The sequence below is a fragment of the Camponotus vicinus genome, unplaced genomic scaffold (assembly GCF_025532165.1).
Source record: "Camponotus vicinus isolate PSW18456_S1 unplaced genomic scaffold, iyCamVici1.0 SCAF_6, whole genome shotgun sequence".
NCBI classification, from domain to species: Eukaryota; Metazoa; Arthropoda; class Insecta; order Hymenoptera; family Formicidae; genus Camponotus; species Camponotus vicinus.
This window is the reverse complement of record NW_028141978.1, coordinates 11548406-11572080: the sequence shown is the minus strand read 5'-3', so window position 1 is coordinate 11572080 and position 23675 is coordinate 11548406. Positions and strand designations below refer to the sequence as shown.

Sequence of the window (23675 nt, the reverse complement as noted above, 5' to 3'; positions counted from 1 at the left end):
TTACGGAATAATGCAACGGTAAGCGCCCCGGATAATGACACGCGTGTGTATGTGTGTACCGGTCGCTCATTCCCTCGCCTCGATATAAAAAGTCGAAGATTCTATCTTTCGCCGGCGGTGAGCCTGGTGGTACGATTGGCTCGCGAGCGCGATTCGTCGTCGACGAAAAATCGCGACCGCGACGAAACGAAATGGAGACACGATGCTGCCGATACTGGCGATCATTTGGCAATTCGCCAAATTCGGTAAGCGTACGCGGTAATCGCGCTATACCGAGCAATTGTACTTTCTCGAAAAGTACGAGATTTCAGGGATTTTAAGCGGCCGTTTAGCGAAACGAGCCATCATTCGCTCGTGATGTCGTCGTTTTAACGGTCGTCCCCTGGACGAGAGGCACGATACTATGATTTTACGACGCGACACTGCGCGACTCGTAAAATCGCGCCGTTTCCCAGCGGCCGGCTGGTGCACGAATCTTATCGCTGCGGATCTGTAATTGAAGGGGACAACGGCCGCGATGTAAAATTGAGATGTACGTTTGCATAGAAGGGCGCTACTAAAATATAGCCAATGTCTGATTTACGCAATGTATTTTTTACGCGCGTGTTTAAAAATACGCGATGTAACGACAAATCCGTGCTGTTCGGAATTGTTATTCCGCGAAAAGCCAGCTCGGAGAGCGCTCCGCTAAATGCGATGGTTCTACCATTTAAACTCGCCGATAAAACGTACGATCGAATCGATATCTTGAAAAGTAAACAATTTCCCGAACGTTAAAATATGCATTACCATCCTCCCGTTACATTAAGAGAGTCTCGTCTCTTTGTTTTCGTTCGCGAGCGAATGAAAAGCGTCAAATTTCATATGACGTTTCGCTGCAGAACCATTATCGTAATGCGAAAATAATAGACGTAAACGAAACCAACGGGTTTCAATATAAGCGTAACACTAATCATTTATTAGAGCGCATTATTCAACGTAATAACAATGTCGTTATCTCGATGTAAAGTCTCTGACACTGACATTACATCCGATAAATCTGACGTTCGCAATTTTTTTTCTCCGCGATACCCTTTCGTTCCCGTCGTGATTAATCCTTTGAGTGCCGGCCTCTGCCGTCATTCTCCCCCGTGCGAAAAATACCAGGCGTGTTTTGTCAGCGAGCACTTTAAGCATAAACATCCGAGCTTCTTTTCAGCGCTTCGGGGCTATAAAGTAACATCGTGTACTACGTGACCGAAGGAACAGCGTCGCGCTGTCAACGCTCTGCGACTCTGGTATTTTCCGCAACAATCTCGGAGCACTCGGAGAATCGATCGGTGAAACTGCAAAAACGTCGCCGATGAAACCCGTTTGAAACAACATCCCGACGTGGATCGCGGCGTCAAAGATCACGCTTCCCCGGACAAAACGACACGGTCGTCGTCGTCCCGATATTCCGATAGTCGGGGACGGCAATTAGTCCGCCTCGTATCAGCGTAGAATTCGCCCGGACCCTCCCCCGCCCTCCTCCCCCGGACGATAACGTCTCGACTTTTTCTCGATTCGCGCGCACGGTGGCGCGATAAATCCACCTGGTAATTACGAGGGCTCTTATCCCGCGAGAGACACGTCCCCGACAGTCGCGCTTACGTGCGGCTCCGATTCCCCTCCCCCCCCCCTCCTACCGTCCGTCATATCGGGCCGAGGGCCGCGTGTTCCGTAAAAGCCGGGTATCGATAACGCGACTTCGACGCCATGCTCGGAGGCGTTGCAAAAGGCAAGAGAAAGCTGTAGCGCTACCCTGAACGTGGCTGCGCGACGGCATGCAGCGCATACTCATTTGAATATAAATTACGCTCACCGAGCCGTGAGCGGCGACGGAGACGGAGACGGCGAAGCCGTGGCGGTTTGTCCGGTTATTGTTCCGGCGAGAGATCCTCTCTCTCTCTCTCTCTCTCTCTCTCTCTCTCTCTCTCTCTCTCTCTTGGCGCGCGCGCGAGCACGCGCGGGAGGATACTACTTTACGTCGCCTAAAGACCGCTCCGAGAGATTCCAATTGCATCGCTCGTAGCCGGTAACCCCGCCGCGACCCGCGCGCGCGGTTGCTCCTTCGCGCGCAAACGATACGTCTCGCGGCGTATTATTGTTGCCGGGGCCGTTTGTGAACGCGGGATTAACCCCGGAGTTCAGCAGACGCACACAGGCCTCCGCGGGACCGGCTCGAACTCGCGCAATCGTGAGTCCGCATCCTTTGAGCGCGGCGAATTTCACGAACACGCTTGAAATGATAGTACAGAGGTAAGATTATACGCCGCGTGCTTGTGATATACCTATAAAATGTACTTGACGTAATAACAGTTGTAGCGGAAATCAAGCGATTGCTTAGGGCGGCAATCGAGTTTGAATCGCGTCGCTCGAGCATTAGGGAAATGTATAAATTTCTATTTTTACATCTACCATTAGACATTCCGTGCGCGAAAAATTATCTCCAATGGATATCTCGAAAATTCATCATTTTCGCTCGATAAATTTATCGCCGGCGATGAATATTCTCCTCTTTCTATTATTCCATCGTCGTGAATGATACACTAGAAACCGTCTGTACGATTTCAATGTATAAATAAATGACAGGAGACTCTTTTATGTTTCGTTTAATTCGTTTCAAGCCCGAAACAAATATACAAGCTTGGCAAAATGTAAAAAAAGTTTCCTTCTCCTTTCGAATCGAATGAATTATTTAACGTTGAAAAGAGCTCGCGCGGATAACGATTTTCTCGAAAATCCAATCTTCTCTCACCGCGAGCACTCGCAATTAATGGACCGTGCCTCGGTCGTCGAGAAGCGAGGGATGGTTAACGCCGCGAGACGAAGGAAGAAGGCCAACTTTACGAGCGCCGAGTAAGCCGCTCTCGGGCCTAACGAGTCATCTTCCCCGAAGTGTAATTCTAGCGCGCACGAAACGATCAATCGAATCTATTGTTTGCCGTACCGTTACATACAACGGCCGCGAGCGAATTCAACATCCTCGATTGTCCGGTCAAATACCGTTGCGAGTGATTTCCAACGATGGAAAATACATTTCGAGATCTATTCTCGAAGCATTCGAGATGTCCGAGACGAATTTCGCATCGGGATATATATAAATTGGGAAATTAATTCCTTCTCCCGATAGAAACAATTACTCTCTAAAAGTGAATCAGTGAAAAACAGTAAATAGTCACTTCTTACAGCAGTTATAAGTATAGCACTGTAAATCAGTGATATTTTATTGAAAGAATCAGTTAATAATTTTGACTGTTTCAATCAGTAATATTTCTCAATATTAGTAATATTTCTTTCGTTATTGTCAGTAATATTAAACTACAATTCATCTCTCTATCTGTTTCATAGAAACTTAAAAATTTTATTTATATATTTACTAAATATTTATTATATTAAAAATTTTATTTTATTTATATTACATGCATATTGAACTTGTTATTTTAAATAGATAACGAACGAATAATTTTCATTAAGTCGCCAGACATTTATTTGTCCGACTTATAAAGATCGATTTAATATCTGAAGCCTCTCTATTGAGATTGCATCAGAAATTAAATCGAAGTAATACTTTTAATTTTAAATGTCGCTCTTTGCAAACTTTGTATAATTCTTATGACTAAAATTAAATACGAGAGAGATAGCGATCGTAGCGGTAAACGAACGAATTAGCGATTACTGTAGGTTTTACAGTAAAATTTACTGGTTTTACAGTGAATTTTATTTTAACTGACCATAATCAGTGAGATATAAGATAAAATAACAAAAAAGTAAGCGTTTGAAGATCAGTAAAATACTCACTGATTCACTTTTAGAAAGTACCGTTTTATTTTCGGAAAATTGTGTCTTTTATCGTTAATTAAACTATTATTGTTTATACGAAAAAATTAGCGCGCGCACGCGAACAGGTAATTATCATACAACGGCGCGAAATTTTTCAACGTATCCGCGTGACGAGATAGTTTCGGCGAAAGAGGCCACGTCGTAAACAACTCGGCTAAAACGCGGCGCGGATTAAGCTCTCGCGGTAGCGTGACGTATAAATCCGTAATTCGCAACGGAATTTGCGCGGCGCGCTTGTAATTTCGCGAGATCCCGGGCGAGTTTCAGGACGATAGGGAATAGTTGGAAAACGCGATTCCCTCTCTCTCTCTCCCCGTGTACGCGTCTATCTCTCTGTCCGCGCTCCCCCGACGTATTTGGAATTCAGCCCGGCGCTCATATTTTGGAAGCACTTTGGAAAGTGCGCCAGCGGGGACGTTGGCGCGCGGATTTCGGTGATTGACACTGACGCAACAACTGCGAGAGTCCGGCGCGGTGCGAAAGAGCATCGTAATATAAGCGGGCATGGGTCCAAAAACGAGAGCGAGCGAACGGAACAGCGGGGGAGGCAGGGAGGAGGCGAGAGAGAGAGAGAGAGAGAGAGGATATTGCGGGAGGGAGGGGGCGAGCTTAATGCAGCCAGCACGGCACGTATCGGCGACGATCGTGCCGGGACGGCCGCGGGGTCCGGGCCTTGATGAAATAAATGAACGCCAGTGAGCGCCGACGGTCGCATCTTAATGAGGCGACTGTCACACAATGAGCCTACCCAATCAATTATACGCGGACCGCGACGCGGCGTGTTTCGTGCCGGGTTACAAGCCGGCGCTCGCTCGTGTCGTCGATGATACGTGCACGCCGCTCTCCCTTTCTCGCATCGGTAATATTATTGGCGCGATCGCCGAGCACGGCAATTACGATCACGCGATCGCCGACCGGGCCGCTCCGGATCTCGCGAGCGAGAAAAAGCGGTTGCATTGTCGCCGATCTCGCGCCAGTTTAACCCTCATCCGTCAACCCACTTCCCGAGCGCGAACGTTAATTATTTTCTGGAAAAGTCACGTTACGTCAAATATACAGAAAAGTAAGCGCGTATTAATTTTGATGAGAGATTACGCGGAATCATGCGGGGGCGGGCAGTTTTAGCGAGTCCGCGTCTTAATCGGATTTGGAGATCTTTTATCGAGTTATCATCGCGATCGATTCAATTATACAAGTTTCCGAGAGCTTTATGTGTACGGCATACATTGAGTTGGAGAATTTTACGTGTTATTCTCGAATCGAAAATACCATTCTTCGTGGATAAATCGTCGCGTCGTATTCACCTCGATATAACGAGGTTCGCGTCGACGATCGATTATCGATCCGGAACGAATGCGGAGGAAAAAGCACGGTCGTCGCGTCGCGTCGCGTCGCGTCGCGTCAGGGAACACCGACAGATTTGAATCCTAACGCTAAGTTATTCGCTTGTCAGCGCGCTCCCAAGAGCGTCGCGAATAGAATATGACGCCCACTTGTACAACCCATCTCTACATTCATTCCCATTTTTACTCCCACGCCCCGTCCATTCCCATGCAAGAGAGCGAGCGCGCATGTCTCTCATCTCGGACGACCCGCAGTTCGTTCGGGCAACGTTTCTCTCTCTGTCTTTTTATCTTTCTCGTCCTCCGCCCCCCTTTCTCACTCTCTCTCTCTCTCTCTCCTTCTGCCGTTCGCCGGAGAGATTCTCCCGAAGCAAAAAAGTCCCGGGCCCCGGGACAAGATAAGACATTCGGGCATGCAACCCGGGCGTGAAACGACCCGATCGAATGTCCCGAGCTGGCGTAAGCTCGTCTCGTCCGCCGCCGCCCGGCGCGCTTCTCGACAAGATGCCCAATAAACTTTTATGTCGCTGTTCTCCTCCTTCGCCCTAGCAGCACAGTCCCGGAATATGGGCGACGAAAATTTATCGGAGCGCGCTGTATAACGCGAACAAGGCACGGCCCGTTCGCTTCGTTTTCCGATAATGGCCGGATGTACACTCGAGCGCTGTCCCGCGCAGTCGATTACAACGCGCTGACGACGTTATGTATGTTAAATTGCCTCGAAATTCTATTCATTTGTTCGTTTACCGTTGATCGTCGTTGTCGGGATTTTCGGTCGCCCGCTCTCTGCGGATGTAGCCGAGAGAGCGAAGCAATTGCGCCATTTTATGCAGAATTTAGTTTACTAATTTATAACAAACGATACGATTGCGATTACTGGTTCGTCTATATCGTGTAAAACGCGAATCGTGTTGAATTGTCGTATGATTAAGGAAGAGTCGTAATGCCGCAAAGTTGGAACGTACACTGAGAAAAAAATCTGGTTGCATTAATTAGAATTCTGGTAGATTTAACCAGTATGTCTGTTGGAAAATGGATGAACCAGAATTCTTGTAGGAATTACCAAATGAATCTGATTAATTTCTTCCTGTTAAATTTACCAAATTTTCTCGTTAATAATACTAAACTCACCAGCACCGTCGTCTAAAATTTTTTCTGATCTAATTTCAAAAGTCTGTTTAATATCCTGAATTCCAACAAGATTATTGGATAAATTCAATCCAGATTATTGAATAAATTATTTTAAATTCAGTTTGTTAGAAATTAAACTGATAAACAGTGATGCAAGAAGAGAATGCAGCTCAAACACGCACAATCAGAGAGCTAGCGTCCTCTTTCTGGCACTACTGCTCGTAAGAGAACAAAAATATACTTTAGATTTAATGTTAATACTAGTTCTTTATATATATTTCATAGCAAATATTGAATACGAGTTAAGTTAAAAGTGGCTCGCCGCCTAACGGCAAGCAAAGAAGTTAATGTAACAAGAAATTTTATAGATTCAACCAGAAAATACTAACCAAATCCTTATAGTAAAATCTATTAAACGTTCTAGTTATAAAAAATCGAGTCTAATCATGATAACTAGAAATTCTTGTTTGATTTAACCAAAATGCCTTCAATCATATACGTCTTGTTGGTACAATCAAACGATTTTTCTCAGTGTATGTACACGTACAAGTTTCCGTCCTGCATCTCAGTCCGGCCAGAATTATCCGCCCCTCGGGTCCATTTGGACCCAAATCAATTAAATTAAATTGTTCTCGGAAAGCGATCCTATGAAAGCAATCCAATACATCCGTGTTATCTTTGGTACTCTTAAATCAATAAGTGGAATTAAGATCTGCAGACATGAAAAATAACAGTGGCTAAACGGTGGATCGAATCGACGGAGCGATCCAATTTAAGCGACAGTAAGAAGAGGTAAGAGCGCGCTTGTAAGTTGTCTTTTCTAAGTAAACAAGTTAACATCTTCTCTCGCGGATGCTATATTTAATAACGACTAGAATTCGGAAAAAAAAAAACACATATTTCACACATTTTATACGTATTTCGAAACTATTTCGTATAAATCCTTCTCCTATTCTTTCAAGCAGACACGCACTTTAAACAACGCCCACGTAACGCGATACACCCTACCCAAAAATGGTAAACGTTTTTGTCCCATTCACGGCGAGGATCGAATGTTTGTACAGCTCGCAGGCTCGGCTGGATCCGTTACAAAGGGATCGGTTCAATCGTTTCGGGCAATGGCGATGGCGATGATGATGATGCTCGAGATACATCCGAAAGAATCTGGGCCTCGCCCCGGAAATCGTATTTTCATGCGGACGATCGTTAACGCGGAATCGCGAGGAAAAAAATCGCCGCGGGCGACGAGACTCGAGTCCAAGTTCTTTCGGAGTCCGGGCTTGAGGAGCGTGTTTCTCCCGAAACGGCACGTTCCCGGTCGCGCTCTATTTTCAAGGGACTCGGAAAGGCCAAGGAGCAGGAAGAGGTGATCCGTGCCCGCCATTGTTATCCGACACTGGGAACGCTCGACAGGAATAGAACATGGAAACCGACTACTCGCCCGCTCCGTCCGCGCCCCCCGCCCCCGCGCTTTTGTCACCCCGTTGCGGTCTCCGCGATTGACACGCCGCATTGTTCGTGCCCGCGAACGGCTATAATTTTATCCTTGCTCCCGTGTGATGAGAATGTCGAAGCGCGCGTACATCTCGGGTCTGCCCTATTGCCCGTGGGAATGAAATGTAGTCTCTTCGAATTATTCTTATCCTCGAGAATCTTGTAATTTTTTGATAATGTTTCGATGCCCGCGTTTTATTTCTTTCATTTCCGCAATTTTATACGATAAATTTTGTTACATCGTTTTTGTAGCTTTTCGATTATCGAAAGAATAAACCTAGACGATGGACCGTAAATAATTCAAGACAATGCGATACTCGAGAGCGACTGGACCAGACCTTCGCCCCCCCTGTTGCTCCGGGACGATCGGGATTAGAAAGGAGAAGGAAATAAACGCTCGGCCGTAAGTATAATCGAGGCGGTCGAGACGAGTATCATTGTCGACGGTAGCCGACCGGCCAAGAGTGTATTTCGCGTCCTTTCTTCGTCAGCGTTCTCTCCGTTTTGTTCCGTCGCGGACGTGTTTCGTCGCAAAAACGTTATTTGAAAACGGCTCTCTCCCTCCCGGGACGGCTGATTGGGGTGCGCTACGGCGAATGAGGGCCACTTGTATTCAAATGTTTCACCGACCCTTTTCCCCTCGTCGGTTCTTACGGCCGAGCGAAGCGCTCCGTAGCACGAAAGTGTGCGTGTCCGCGTGCGTGCGCGAGCACGTGCGTATCGCGCGTGTCGCACATACTCGTATGCGTGTGTACTTGCGCGCGTGTGCGTAGACGTTGGCGTACGTACGTACGCGCGGGAGATGCTTAACGCGTGTGCGCGTACATGTATGTTGCGTGCGTGCGTGCGTGCGTGCGTGCATGCGTGCGAAGGCGTACCAGCCAGATCTCGCAGAGAAAGGCCGCCTGGCGCCGCGTGTTTCAGCGACACCAGCACCGTCCGTAGTCGAGCTGCCCGAATTTTACGATTATGTTCTTAGGTGTATATGTACACCCGATACATATATATATATACCCGTATTCCCCGAGTGTAATTAAACCGGGAAATATTTAGCGCGACTACATGACTCTCCTCGCCGCGCGGTCTATGCTCGGGGTATTTCCCCGAGTCGCGAATTCGCTAGGATAATATAGGGTTCAGTGACACGTTGTACAGGCTGTGCTTCCCAAGCCAGGGAGAGCATTATGTCGCGCGTACGATTTATTTGGTCGGAATTCTGTCGCCGAGGCGGCAGGAAAGCGCTCTAAATGCCGTCGAAAGTAAATTCCCGATGTGTCTGCGTCTCGGATAATCCGCGTGGGTTATCTCGGCTATATTTTTGTGCGTCTCGATTGTTTCGGTAAGCGAGAATATAAAGCTTTCGACACGAGCCACGAGGGGAGCGGTTCCTTTTTAGTCCTTATCTATCTGTTATCAAGGATGGTGTCGAAATATCGTTCACTGGGTGTGTGTTGGGTGTAATACAGTCTCTCGAGTTTCGAAAGAGATTCTCTTAAAAAGTGAAAGAAATAACTGTTAAGTTTTCCGTCGAATTTTTTAGTATCGCGTCGAATTTTCCCGACACCTAGTATATAATGCGTATCTGCCAGACCCGACTGTGCTACCCTTGTCACCGAGAAAAGCACTACACGTCCCATCTAATTGTATCCTCCCCTGGGCTGCTTGCCAGCGATTATGGAAGATAGAAAGCAATCTGCAATTTTCAGGAAGCTCGAAATACAATGCAATTCCTGTTTATACATGTAGCTTTTTATAAAACTACGTTTTTAACGGATATAATATCGCTGATTTATGGAAAAAAGCTTGTACTCTCTCAAATTTAAAATTTATTAAGATTTTTAAGATTATTGTAGAAATTATATATAAGAATTATACAGGGTGTATATCAGAGCGACCGTAACAGCAGTTTTTTGAGGAACCTAAGCATTTTAGAGAAAAATGTTTCATACTAAAGTTGTAGGGCTTAAAATAACCTATTTAATGATCATATCAGTTTGACTTTGAATAGCAAGGTGATTTGCAATTAAGAATTACATATTTTTTCTCAAAAACAACTATGTGTTTTCTTTACACCAATTGATTCCTCTCATTATTTTGTACATAAAAGTATTAAGATAAGATAATCGAAAAATGAATATCTTGCTAGATATTTTATGGTTTATGTAAAATTAAGAAATGATTTCAAGCCTCATAACTCGAAAAGTACTTAAGAGAACAATATTTTATTATAGTGTTTTGGAAAGCTCTCGAGGTAAGTTACAAGAATATGCAATAAAAAATGGGGGTTTCCATTTTAAAAATTCAAAGTATTTTTTATGTGACCTTGACGGTGCTATTCAAAGTCAAACTGATATGATCATTAAATAGGTTATTTTAAGCCTTACAACTTTTGTATGAAACATTTTTCTCTAAAATGCTTAGGTTCCTCAAAAAACTGCTGTTACGGTCGCTCCGATACATCCTGTATATCAGAATTGATATATAAATGTTTAAGAATAATAACAATCATCAATTGTATGATAATTGAAACTATAAAAATTTCTCTTTCGTGAAATTATTTTTCGTCAAAAACTAAAAAATGGCAATCTTTGAATTATAATGATGTTCCTTCAAATCAACGATATATTACATGAATCATGAATATTATTTCAATTTTTTAAAATTGTAATAAATAGCTAGAAAAATCAATCTCATGTCGCAGAATTATTTTCTGAGAAAGTGCTTTCATCCGCTACAAGTGCAAGCGGCGTCAATGAAATCGCAATCATTTAAGAACGCGGCTAATCGAGATAATCCCAGAGATTTTTTTAGGGCGTTACAACCGTCCCGGTGTCCCTATTCCAACGAGTCGCTATTCACTCCGAGGAAGCATTTAACTACTTCTCTGTAATCAAGAGTCATCACGATTCGCAGAAGGTACCGTCCGTTCATTCAGCCTCCCCCTGTAAGTTGCCCGCTATGAATTTCCAGCAGCCGCGACACGTCTCTATTTAACAACGTTATCGTCGTTTCCGCTATTTGCCGTTCGTCGCAATTATCGTTATTATTATAGCATAACCGAGATGCCGGAGCAAGGTATACACGCCCAGCCGAATAGAAGAGATGGTAGAAGAGGGTGATTCCCTTTACTCACCCGAAAACTTGTTCGCTCTCGTATATATATATATATTCTCTTTCTCATTTTCTGGGTAATCTTGTTCATGCTCTTCTCTTCGAAATCGTGCACGCGCGCGCACCATAATCTTACTCGTGAGCCGCCGACCAATCTGCCGTAAATTCGCCAAAATGTAACGTCAAGCGGCAGATACGCGGACAGCTCTCTTACTCGGCGCACTTAACGCATTAACGCCGAGGAAAATTAGTACGGACTAACACGACGAAGAACCCGCGTAACGGCCATTATTTGCGATTACAACACCTATACTTAAAGCTGACAAATTATAGGGGAAGAGTCCCTCGGATGACGTCGGTGCAAATACACCAGGTATCCTCTCCTCGCTAGTATCGGCGAGTATCACAACCGTACGGTGTTATTATCAATTACATTACATGCGACTGCCGTTTACATGCATCAAAACGTTCGCGTTCATCATACCAAACTTGGTATTTTAGTCTTAAAAGTGAAGAAAGCGGCAATAAATTACTGATATTTTTCTACGAAATATCTCATGTATCTCAAACAGTCATTCATTTAGACATAATCGCAAGCTGTAAATTAAAAGATAGCAACAACAAGGAGGGAGAGAAAAATAGAGGGAGGGTAAAAATTCATTCCATTCTTTTTCAATCAAAAGATTAATGTAATGTTTCTTATCGTTCCATTTATGCGACTATCATTTACAAGGCGATTTATCTGGCGTCAGCTGGAGTCACGGTTAAAGGAAGAATTAAATATTCGTGATGCGCTGGAAAGCGCATGCATCAAAAGCGAGATAAAGCGAGGAGACACGATGTAAGCGATTAATCAGACGGATGATTCCACGGGACGACTCCCCGATCGCCCGCAACGACGACGGCGATTTCTTTCGTAACTCGTCGAAAGGAAATCTACAATATATCACTGATTACCCGTCTCTCGGATAAGCAACGGACAGAATAGATGCCATTATGTAACTCGGGGAAGATTCAATGTAACACGGGAAAACGGCGCCACGGACCGTCTAGTCCGAGTCGGGCGAGAGAGCTCGACGACCCGTATCTCTCCCCCTTCTCGCCCCTTCCCTTCTCGAGTCGAATCGGGCAGCCGATTCGAATCGTCCGCCCGATTCGACTCGATCCGGCGCGATGCGGCTTTAGAGTCGGCGAGAGAAGCTCGGAGATCCGGGACTGTACGTTAAATAAGTCGCAGCAGTTGAACGTGGCGCGGTTACCTCGTTAGAGGTATCCAAACCGCGGAAGTTCCGACTTGTATCGCGTTACCATCCGGCATCAGCGCGGCGTTCGCCACGCTTGTTTCGTTCCGTTGCCCGAAGCGAGGAGATTCACTTCGGGTACACGGAATGAAATTCCCGACGACGAGCGGCGGCTTTCGTGCCAAACTTAATTTACCCGTACAGCCACCATTTTGTTTCGCCCCGCGCGCGCGAAGGAAACACTCCCGCGAGGGTGTCATCGAGACGGAAAAGGGGCCGTCGTCCTCCCTCTCGATTTCATTCCTCCGAAAGAAGTAAGAAAGGTTTTCTCGCCTCCTAGCGCTGATTATATCGCGGCTTATTTCAAGCTTTTTACGAGAAAAAGAGAGAGAGAGAGAGAGATCCCGACTTTGAGAGACACTGAGACGCATAGAGAAAATTGGCACGGGATAAAGAAGATATCCGTGCATGTGCCAATTTTTTCCTTTCCTCTCTGTATGCCGAGTTCTCTATATCGTACTTCTATCCCCGGAGCCAAGGAATTACTCAAGTAGATTGAGGGATTTGTACGTCGTAAAATATGGAATCAATTAATTATCGTTTCTTGCCCGCGTTGGCTTTCTCCCGGATTAGCCAAATAGATTTAAGGATTTCTAAGATTAAAGATGCGAGAAATTGAGATTAATAACAATCACATTCGATTACGATGAAAAATGTATTTTATCGTTACATCGTAACACTGCTGATAAACATCGATTTATTCGAATCCTACTCTCTAAAAGTGAATCAGTGAAAATATCACTAATTTAAACAGTAAAATAAGATTTCACTGAGAATCAGTGAGTATTTTACTGATCTTCAGTGGAAACGCTTATTTTTTTGTTATTTTATCTTATATCTCACTGATTATGGTCAGTTAAAATAAAATTCACTGTAAAACCAGTAAATTTTACTGTAAAACCAGTAATCGCTAGTTTGTTCGTTTACCGCTACGATTGCTATCTCTCTCGTATTTAATTTTAGTCATAAGAATTATATAAAGTTTGCAAAAAGTGACATTTAAAATTAGAAGTATTATTTCGATTTAATTTCTGATACAATCTCAATAGAGAGGCTTCAGATATTAAATCGATCTTTATAAGTCGGACAAATAAATGTCTGGCGACTTAATGAAAATTATTCGTTCGTTATCTATTTAAAATAACAATTTCAATATGCATGTAATATAAATAAAATAAAATTTTTAATATAATAAATATTTAGTAAATATAAATAAAATTTTTAATTTTATATGAAACAGATAGAGAGATGAATTGTAGTTTAATATTACTGACAATAACGAAAGAAATATTACTAATATTGAAAAATATTACTGATTGAAACAGTCAAAATTATTAACTGTTTCTTTCAATAAAATATCACTGATTTACAGTGCTGTACTTATAACTGCTGTAATAAGTGACTATTTACTGTTTTCCAGTGATAATACACTGATTCACTTTTAGAGAGTAGTTATTTATTCAATGATTTTGAGCACAAGATCTTACAACAATTAACGTAGAAAGACACGCTATAATTACTATCAATTAATTAAATTTGCGCGAGGATCGATACGCGAGAGTTGTAAAGCTCGCGTCGACGAGTCTGAGAGGTACAACTGTAGACCATAGTTACATTTGTACTTATCGAAAACAATGGTAGCTGCGTGGAAATCGCGCGCGGGAACGAGCACGCGGTGGCCAGATGACGAGGGGCGCGAGGCGCGGGGCGATCCCGCGGATGCCAGAATGAAAACGAAAGGAAGAGTGAATCGTCGATCGGGATCGGATTCCGCGATTTCGCCGATCGGCGATTGCGAATATCGGCGAATCAGCCCGGAGAGAAAGTGAGATAGAAGGGTAGAGACGACGATAAAACTCGCTCTCGCCGCCCAGCCGGCAGTTACAGTGGCACGGCTCTCGACAGGCAGGATATATCAGCGAGAGAGCGATGGATTAAAAGCTGCAAGAGATCCCCACCTTTCGCCGGCTTGACCAGGGCATAGGCAGAGAAAGAGAGAAAGAGAGAAAGAGAGAGAGAGATAGAGATAGAGAGAGCGAGCGCCGCGACGTCCCGCGCCCTCCGCGCGTCAAGCTAGCTAATCGATACATGCGCGCGCGCGAGAACTAGCGAGGGCGAGCGAGCGAGCGAGCGAGCGAGCGAGCAAGGGCTGGCGAGCGCGGCGCGAAAGAGGGTCGGGCGAGCGGAGGGTGTCTAGGTGTTATTTTATCCCGGTCTTTTCGGGCGGCGGAGAAAAAATGAGAGCGAGAGGAAGAGACGCGGAGGCGAGCCCGGGGAGACTCGGGGGAGAGGAGGAGAAGCGGGGGCGGGGAGCCCGGGAACGAGCGTCTGGCGGCGCGTGTGCGCCTAATTGACGAATTCCGCTTGGAAATTTTTGCCGCGCCATACGCGCTTAATAGACGCACTCGCGTGCGCTGTAATAGCCGACGATCAAAAGTCCCAATCACGGGCCGAGAACATGACAACGGTGACAATCCAATCCGCGAAACGCTTTCTTTTTCCTTCTCTCTCTCTCTCTCGGTTTAATCGCCGTATATCGCGCGAAATTACATTGCAATTGTGCGCGTGCTGGCTTATTCTAGGGCGCTAACGCCGGTATTCGTTCCTTTTCATTATCGCGGTAAACTCGCTCGCCCGTTCCTCTCTCTCTCTTTCTCTCTCTGTCGTTTATGCAAAACATTCGCAGATATATCGCCGTAAAGAAGTTTATTAACCCGTGCGTACGCGAGGTGCCTACGAGGCAGCTGGATAAGAACTGGCTACTCTCGCTCTCGCAAATTTCTACAATCATCGGGCACGAGTTTTGCCGGCCCGTAAAATTTAAGCGAAGCAGATCGCATCTAGTTTTATCGGTTTCGCAAGATTGATTGAAATATTGGTTTAAAGTATGTTAGTTGTATAAATTATACATGTTGGCGTATTTTAAATTGCATGCTCTACTTATTTAAATGATATTAAGCTTATGATATTTACGATACTTATATTAGTTTCCAGCCTGAATAAAGATAATGACTAGAAAATGACAGTTATCAGTATGTATCAAAATCTCTCTCTTTAGGAATTTAAGATTTAGTATCTTGACAGATCTTGATAACGGTAATTTTCTGAAATTTAATTTATGTCTATATCTAGATGCGAGACTCAACGTCGTTCACGGATTAAAATTGGTACGCAAATGCGAAATACGCAAAGTTTATATCCAACGTATTTTAAAATCAATTTCAGTTTATTTTGCGCAATAAATAAGAGACGCTGCTTTTAGTAGGTACCTAAAAATAACTTGAAAATATATAATTATACGCGATTCGTATTGAACGCGATAAAAGCAATTAGATGGGAATCGGCGCAAAATCGGAGCTTAACGGCAATGGCTCGCGGTATTAAATAAATCTATATAATCCGATGTTTCCGAACGGATTGGACAACTAAATTGTAGGCGGGTAGTTCGTAAAACGCGGTAATAAAATGCAGTAAATAATTACTGCCGTTGCGCGGCTCATTGTTAATGTTGTAACGCAGTTCGCGCACCCGTTAATTTCGGACGCGCCCGCGAAATTCGCAACGGAACGACATCGCAAACAACGGGGTACCGAAATTTCCGACAGGAACTGGGCGTTATCGTCGCCTGTTTATACAGTTGTCGGGCAAACATCACGGAATCTTTTACCCCAGTCCCGTCGCGCGCGGCGGAAAGTAGTCGAGAAAAGTTGGGCGCTTCAGAGAGATGTAACTAGGGTGTAACTAGGGTGATGCAGTCGAGTGCAATGGCCCGTGTCGCGCGCAAGATCCATCGATTTGTCAACACATCGGTCAACACGTAGCGTTCATCAAGTAACTTTACTCTTTCAATCGTTAACCAACTTCAATCGTCGATATAAAATTGTATAAATACATTCTGAGCAAATAACTTGTTCGTCCTTTTAAGAGAGAGATGCACGCGCGGAAGGAGAACTCGTGTTACGTTAGTAGGACGAAATGTGACGGAGGAGAAGGAGAGAGACGGAAAATTATCATAAAGTTTCCCGCAGGTGAACGCGCCAGTCTTGTCGAAGGACCGAAATTGCGCGTGCGACGACGAGATTATAGATTCTTCCGTCGAGAATGTCGCGTCAGGAAAATCGCCAACCATTGTTCGGCGCCGTCAGAAACTCGGCATTCATTGCCAAAATTTTGTCGCGCATAAAAGATATCGGGGCGACGTGGAAGGAAAGAAATAAGTAGAGAGAAGGATTTATTAATGCCCGGGACATTTTTCACGTTGCAGCTCGTCGTTGCTCTGAAAAATGTGCAACGATTATCTGTACCATCGGTATACACATTTATACGCTTAATGAAATTAGTCAAGTGTTAATTTTTAATAAAAGGTTAAACTTTATATATAGAATTTAAATCTATTGCACTTTTCTGCCATATTAAAAATTTAAAATATTTAAAAAAATATTTAAATTGGAGGAATTTCATTATATCTGTGATTTAAAGGAGGGTAATGATTTAATCATTCTAAAGAGGAGTTTAAATAAAATATATTAATAATTATACGTTTAGAGGAGAGTGCTTCTCAGATTAAAAATAAAAGTATAATTAAACTAATAATTGAGATAAAAGAACCTATAGATGAAATAATGTTTCATGAAAGAAAATTATCTGGATAATCGGAATATCGTCGTGGTATTCCTCTTAAGCCTAAAAAATGTTGAGGAAAAAATGTTAAATTAACACCAATAAATATTCTAATAAATTGAATATTTAATAGGAAGTTATTAAGGGAGAATCCAGTAATCAAAGGAAATCAATGAATAAAACTTGCAATAATAGCAAATACGGCGCCTATTGATAAAACATAATGAAAATGAGCTACTACATAATAAGTGTCATGTAAAATAATATCAATAGAAGAATTAGAAAGTATTACTCCAGTTAAACCTCCAATGGTAAATAAGAAAATAAAGCCTATAGCTCATCATAAAGATGAATTATAATTAATGTTGGATCCATGAAGAGTTGTAATTCATCTAAAAACCTTGATTCCAGTAGGAATGGCAATAATTATAGTTGCTGAAGTGAAATAAGCTCGAGTATCAATATCTAATCCAATAGTAAATATATGATGAGCTCAAACAATGAATCCTAAAAATCCAATAGTAATAATTGCATAAATTATTCCTAGAGCTCCAAAAGTTTCTTTTTTCCCTCTTTCATTTATAATAATATGTGAAATTAGGCCAAATCCAGGAAGAATTAAAATATATACTTTAGGATGACCAAAAAATCAAAATAAATGTTGATATAAGATAGGGTTATCAAAAATTGCATCATTTATCTCTTTCGAATATAATTATAAAATTACAATTAAAATTATAATTATGAATATAATTCATATTTAAGAAAAGATTGGAAATAACGATGGGCAAAGTGTTACGAGGCTCGCTCGAACGGGTTAATCGCCGCCGTTAAGAATCCTAACGAGAGAATAATTTTCGATTTCGATGCGGGACTTGACAAAGAGCGGCGGCGGTTTGCCTCCCAAAGGAAACTACGTCGCGGCGAAACTTGTCAAACTGGCGAGCGGGCGGCACGTGTTGTAAAGAGCGCAAGGTTATAACCATTTAATAGCCCGGCCAATAATGAGGGGGGTGCCCGTAGGGTTGCGTATAGTTCGTCGTAGTAATATGGATCGAGTCGGAGAAAAAGTGTAGAGAGACGGGAGGCGCGCGCGAGTGGATTTTGGTGAAAGAAAGAGCCTGGTTTTCGAACGTTGGTCCGGGGATCGAGATAGGGCGAGCCCGAGGGCAGAGGGGGGAAGGGGGGAGAGGGAGCGGACAGATGTATGCACCACGTGGCGCGGTATGTGTCGGAGGCGCAGAAAATGGGGTGCCCCCGAATAGTCCATTCGTTAGATCATACAGTAAGTTCTCCGCGCATTTGTTCCCGCTACACTTTTATCCCGTTCCCTTCCTTGGTATGCATGTATGCATGCATGCAGCGCGAAAGGATCGGAGGGTAACGCGCGAGTAAGTGAAAACCGATAGACTTTTCTTACGTGATGTATAATTATTCGTGAGCGGATTTTAAAGGAAATCCCGGGGCTCAATCCCATACATCGAATAAAGGGAAGTGGCTCGTATCGATTGAGATGCTGTTGTATTTCCCGTTGTAGGTGCGATGTTATAAAATGTAATATGCAAATACGTATTAAATGTTTTTTCAATATTAATGAATAATATTCACGTTGTGTGTATACTTGATGTATCGTGGATTAAAATATACATCTTGATATTGATAAATATTATTTCATATTTCATTAATAAATATCATTAATAAATATCATTACATATTTCCCCCATAATAATTTCCACAAAGAGATGAATAAATAGGCAAAATTAATAGTTTAAATAAAATGAAATACACGCGAAAATCAATTTTAAAGAGAGAGAGAGAGAGAGAGAGAGAGAGAGAGAGAGAGAGAGAGAGAGAGAGAACGCAAAGAGGATATTTTATTATATGCGAAAATAAAAAATTAAATTTATTCGATAAATTTAATTTTTTTAGCCTCGCTCTCTTTCTCTTTTCATTACTTCCCGCCCTTTCTCTAATTTCCTTTCACATTCCAAATTGGTTTTACCGTCTCTGCATCAAATCAATTACCGTCAGACCTATAATTGCCTGTCACCGCCTCCGTCTAGGATTTCTTACAAGGAGAACCCGTGTTCACGACTATGGTCTTTTCGTGACATCAGTTAAACTTTGACTGCAAGTATACTATCGATCTATAATATAATTTGCATTTTAATAAAAAGAGAATTCACGTAAAATACATCGCATTTCCTGTGAAATTAAAACAAGTTATTAAACTATTACAGGAATCCTTCAAACTCTAAACCTGTACCAAAGTTTTGAAACAAATTAATTTTTTTTTATCGGCGAGAGGGGAATAAATTCTTGAGAGGGAAATATGAAAAACTTGGTCGTCGTCATCGTATTGAACAATCTGCCATCGCACAAAGACGAGGGGGGGGCGAAGGCAAGAGTGTGAAATGAAGGGCAAGGGCGGCGAACAGAAGAGAGAAGCTGTAGCGGCACCGTTTTCATTAATCCCCTCGAGCTTTTTCAATTTTATTGGCAGGACAAACACGCCGCGTCATATCCGACGTTGTCGCACGGCTGCAAAATTATTATCTCAATAGTCCGATGAATAATCAGCCGCCGGCGATGCGTCGCGCCGTTTTTTTTAACAATCGTGCAGCTCGGATATACAAACGAGTCCGACGAACCCGGAGTGACGCTTCAGTGAAAACGTATCCTGTCACTCCGTGACGATCCCGATAACGCTGCCGTCGCGAGACGAGTCAGAAGAGACAGGAGGCACGTTAGCCTTAATGAAGATTAAATAGCAGCGACATTATACCTATTACCACCTATTTACTCCAATTTATCTTCATTTTCTCCCGTTATTCTTTGGCGCTCTAAACTCCCTCTCGTCATTGTCGTCGTCGTCGTCGTCGTTGCCACCAGCGTCGTCGGTTTCGTAAGGTGCAACGCGTTTATTATAAACAGAGCAGACCTGATAACGTTTAAGAGGGATAAGCATCCGCGCCTGTCACGATGCTAATCTGTCAAAATTCAGTCGCATTTATCTCGACGGGAATAGTTCAATTTCGGCCGGATATTCGCATAAGCTCGTTCGCGTACTTTGATATTTTATCCTAAAGAGCGGATGTAGCGAGACGTCTAACCGTTGACAGATGTCTAACTTGAGACACGTACTTGAGAGGAATGATATCGAATTAAGGTGTTTTGTGATTCTCTTTTCCCCTTTTCCCGGTTTAAATGATTTAGAGCAACGAGGGAAGAAGGAAAGCTTGAAGATTCTAATTGAAATATTTCTCGTACACATATATATGTAATAAAAATCACTGTTTTATATACTCTTATTTCCGAAAACATCGGGAGGAACTTCGATAATTATGCCGCTGGAACTCGCGATTCGCCAACTTTCGCTCAACTTGGAGCGGACTCTCTAGCTACAACTTTATTTCAGCTTTAGTTTCACCGACGCGAAAACTTCGAGCAAAGCCAATTATAAATTTATAAGGTACGCTAAGAGAACGCGTTTCTTTATATTCCTCCACCGAGGGAAGAAGACGGATGCAGAGCTATCTTACGTCGCGATGTATCTCGCGCTGCGCTTGATGCACCGCGCGTCGCATCGTGTGTCGTCTAGGGATAATCTAGCTACCACTCACGAGCGAGGATCATCTTCTTTCGCTTTAAAAATATATCTAGGTCATTCACACACGCTCATCGTGTTTCTCGGATACACGAAAGGGAATCGGCGCGCAACAGCTTTATATCGAAGAGCTGTATCCAGAGGCCCTTAATAATTTTTCAGCCGAGAAATAAATCACTGTCGGTATAAAAGATAAATATGTTACTTAATTTAAAAGAAAAAGATTGTACGCGAGCGTAAGTATATTTTAAACGATAAATTCCTCATCGACGTTGAGCTACGCCAACGAACCATATATAGAGAGGTTACTCGGGTGTCTCGAGATGACAGGTTCATTTATCAAAATGAAGAAATTTTAGATAGCATTTGCGTTATTCGAAATGGAGAAAATGAATGACAAAGTAGTTTAATCGACATCATTGGTAGTCGGTATATCTATGCAAATTTGGAGAAAGCGCGCGGCGAGATTACGTCATCGCGTGTGTTATAAAACGCGGTAAGAAGCGGATAAATGCGTTGTAAAATATTGCAGGCAAAGGCGCGAGAGCGCGAATACATAAATATTCTAATCTCGAGCCTTAGAAGCGTATCTCTCTAAACATTCCGAGGCGGATAAACGGAGGCGAGAGAAAAAGTCGGGTCCGGGAATACGAGTGAAAAGAATTCCACGCCGATGCGGCACCGCGCGAAAAAAAGAAAGACGACGCCCATGGCCGGGGCCTCATGGGGGCGAGCGGGGTACTTGACTATTGTGCGTAAGCTCCCATTATAACGCCGGTAAGCAGCTATGCATTATACGCGATAGCCCGAATCGAGAAGCCGTGTCCGCCTGTCTCCGCGACGTTTCGTGCGGGGCGAGAAGGGGGCTTTTGCTTGTTGCGCGGCGATCTCGGGGGCCTATTTATATTGCACGAAGGGAGACAGAGAGAAAAAGAGAGAGTCGATGCGAGCTGTGCGGCAAAAACAACAAAGGGACGCGAGGAGACGGCTACTTGGCGAATCTAGTTACCGAGAAAGGCGAGGCTTGACGCTTAAAATTGCGACGCAACGCGAGAGATCCTCCTCTCGTGTCTTTCTTCGCCTTTCGCCTTCGTCTGTGCCTTTCTCCCTTCGAAAGAAAAATAATTAACCGTTTCCTCGACTGCAACTTTACGCGAGATCAAATTTAATTGGATACATTAGTACTCTTGCTCGCGCGATAATTTATTATTAATATTCGATATCTAATTTGGCGGACGATAATTAATCTAAAAGAGGGAGAAAGAGCTTCGTGTAGATGAATATAATGCGGGGAAACGAGAATCATCCGAGGCAGATTTAGCACTATGACACTCGCTTTGAATGCGCACGGGGGAACCTCGCATTATGGCACGCGAATAATTACGGCACAGATGCCTGGACGGAAATTTTATTGCGATGCAATATCAATATTCTGGAGATTCCGGGGCTCCGCGAGATAGAACGGTCCGTTCCGGTTTGCTCCCCGCTAAGCACTCCCATTACGACTGCATATTTAACGTGCGCTGTCGCATAAATGCACGTTACGGATAGCTGCGCGTATTACAATAAGCAATTAACGAGCGATATCGTGTTCTATAAATTACGAGGCTCGGATGCACCGGCGTAACCGATGCTCGCGTACGCGAAACGTGAAACGCGCGGGGGCGCATCCGCGTATACAGGGTGTCCCGAAACTAACGCTTGATATTTTAAAGGCAGATTCTCTGGCCAATTTAAAAACGATTTTTCCCCAGCGAAAATGTCGCGGCACTAATAGTTTTCGAGTTATAAACGATTGAAAATAAAGGGTTTCTCGCAAACCAAGGCTTATGGGAATAAAATATTAATAAAGTCACATTCTTTAGTTAATTTTAGGTAGAGTTTACTTTAATAGAATTTTAATTTAAGGCTTAGTTAGAAAGATACATGATGACAAAAATTGGGAATATGCAAAAAATGATGATCTCCCTCGACATTTTCGCTGAGGAAAAATCGTTTTTAAATTGGCCAGAGAATCTGCCTTTAAAATATCAAGCATTAGTTTCGGGACACCCTGTACAGTACATACGTGCGGTACGTGTGCGCGTGGAATACATATACGGCGGTTACATATGAACTCGAAATAACGAGCCTACGGAAAAGGTAATAACATGAAAGCGAGCGGCGGGAGAGCGCGATTCGCGCTCTGCATTATCGAGATTCTCCATTACCGTTCTTAAATCTTTCGTACCGCGCATTTGCATTTTTCGTTTTTTCGACAGTCGCGCATACGTATATAAATCTCTCGACGCTTTTTGCGCGGAAAATGCGACGTAAAAATGCGGAAACGATTCAATCGCGAAACGCGAGACATACCGGGTGAATACCGGTAACGCGTGACGCATTTTATATCGGGACGCGTTTAGCAATCGAGTTACACGCGCGTGTACAGATGTTTCCCGGTAATTCCGGACGATTTCGGAGGCGCGCGCTACATTGACTCCCCGGGCTAATTCAATTTGTATGGCATCTTTTCTCGAGAGATCATAATCGGGATTAGCCTGAGCGCGAGAGCGAAAGGAGGGAGGAGCAAGGAGAAGGAAAGCCACAATACCCTCCTGTTGTAGGGGACCCTTGCTCGCTGTACATGTATATACATGTATATATACACACAACGCGTCGGCGGCGAAGTGCATTCTTCGCCAGTATAGCAGGCGTCGTTCGGTGTCGCATCGTCAGGCTCGTAGGTTGTAGAGGCGAGAGACGAGTGAATCGGTCGTTACCAGCCAGCCAGCGAGCGAGCAGGCAAGCAAGCAAGCAAGCAGGCAGGCAGGCAAGGCAGGCAAGCGGGCGGACGGACGGGCATATACCACGGACGGGGCAGAGGCGAGGGTGCGTCGCCCGGGATATCGATCGCCTCTAAACAAACATGGCTCGTTTTAGTCGAAGGAGTCGACTTCTATCCCGTATAAATCACGGTTATTCCTTCCTGCGCGCGTATATACGGGGTGTCCGTTTTCGTCCGGGTGACCCCGTCGTCGCCACTGTCACCGGCGTTCGCTTTGGTCACGGAGGTCGGGCGAGACATCGGGCTCCGAGAAGGGGGATGATTCGCGGATGCAACAATTTTTGCTGTCAGACATCGCGCCTCGAGGGAGAAATTTATTCGTTTGCTCGTTAACCGGCGCTACCGAGAATAGATTCGACTATTCGCCACGCGAGAAT

The 23675-nt window shown here is 43.9% G+C and overlaps 1 protein-coding gene and 1 pseudogene across 1 annotated transcript in view; both read right to left on the bottom strand.

Moving 5' to 3' along the window:
* LOC145973845 (roundabout homolog 2) overlaps nt 1-23675 on the bottom strand; it is a 107253-nt gene that overhangs the window by 58071 nt on the left and 25507 nt on the right. The window lies entirely within an intron of this gene.
* LOC145973159 (cytochrome c oxidase subunit 1 pseudogene) lies at nt 16740-23538 on the bottom strand (annotated as a pseudogene).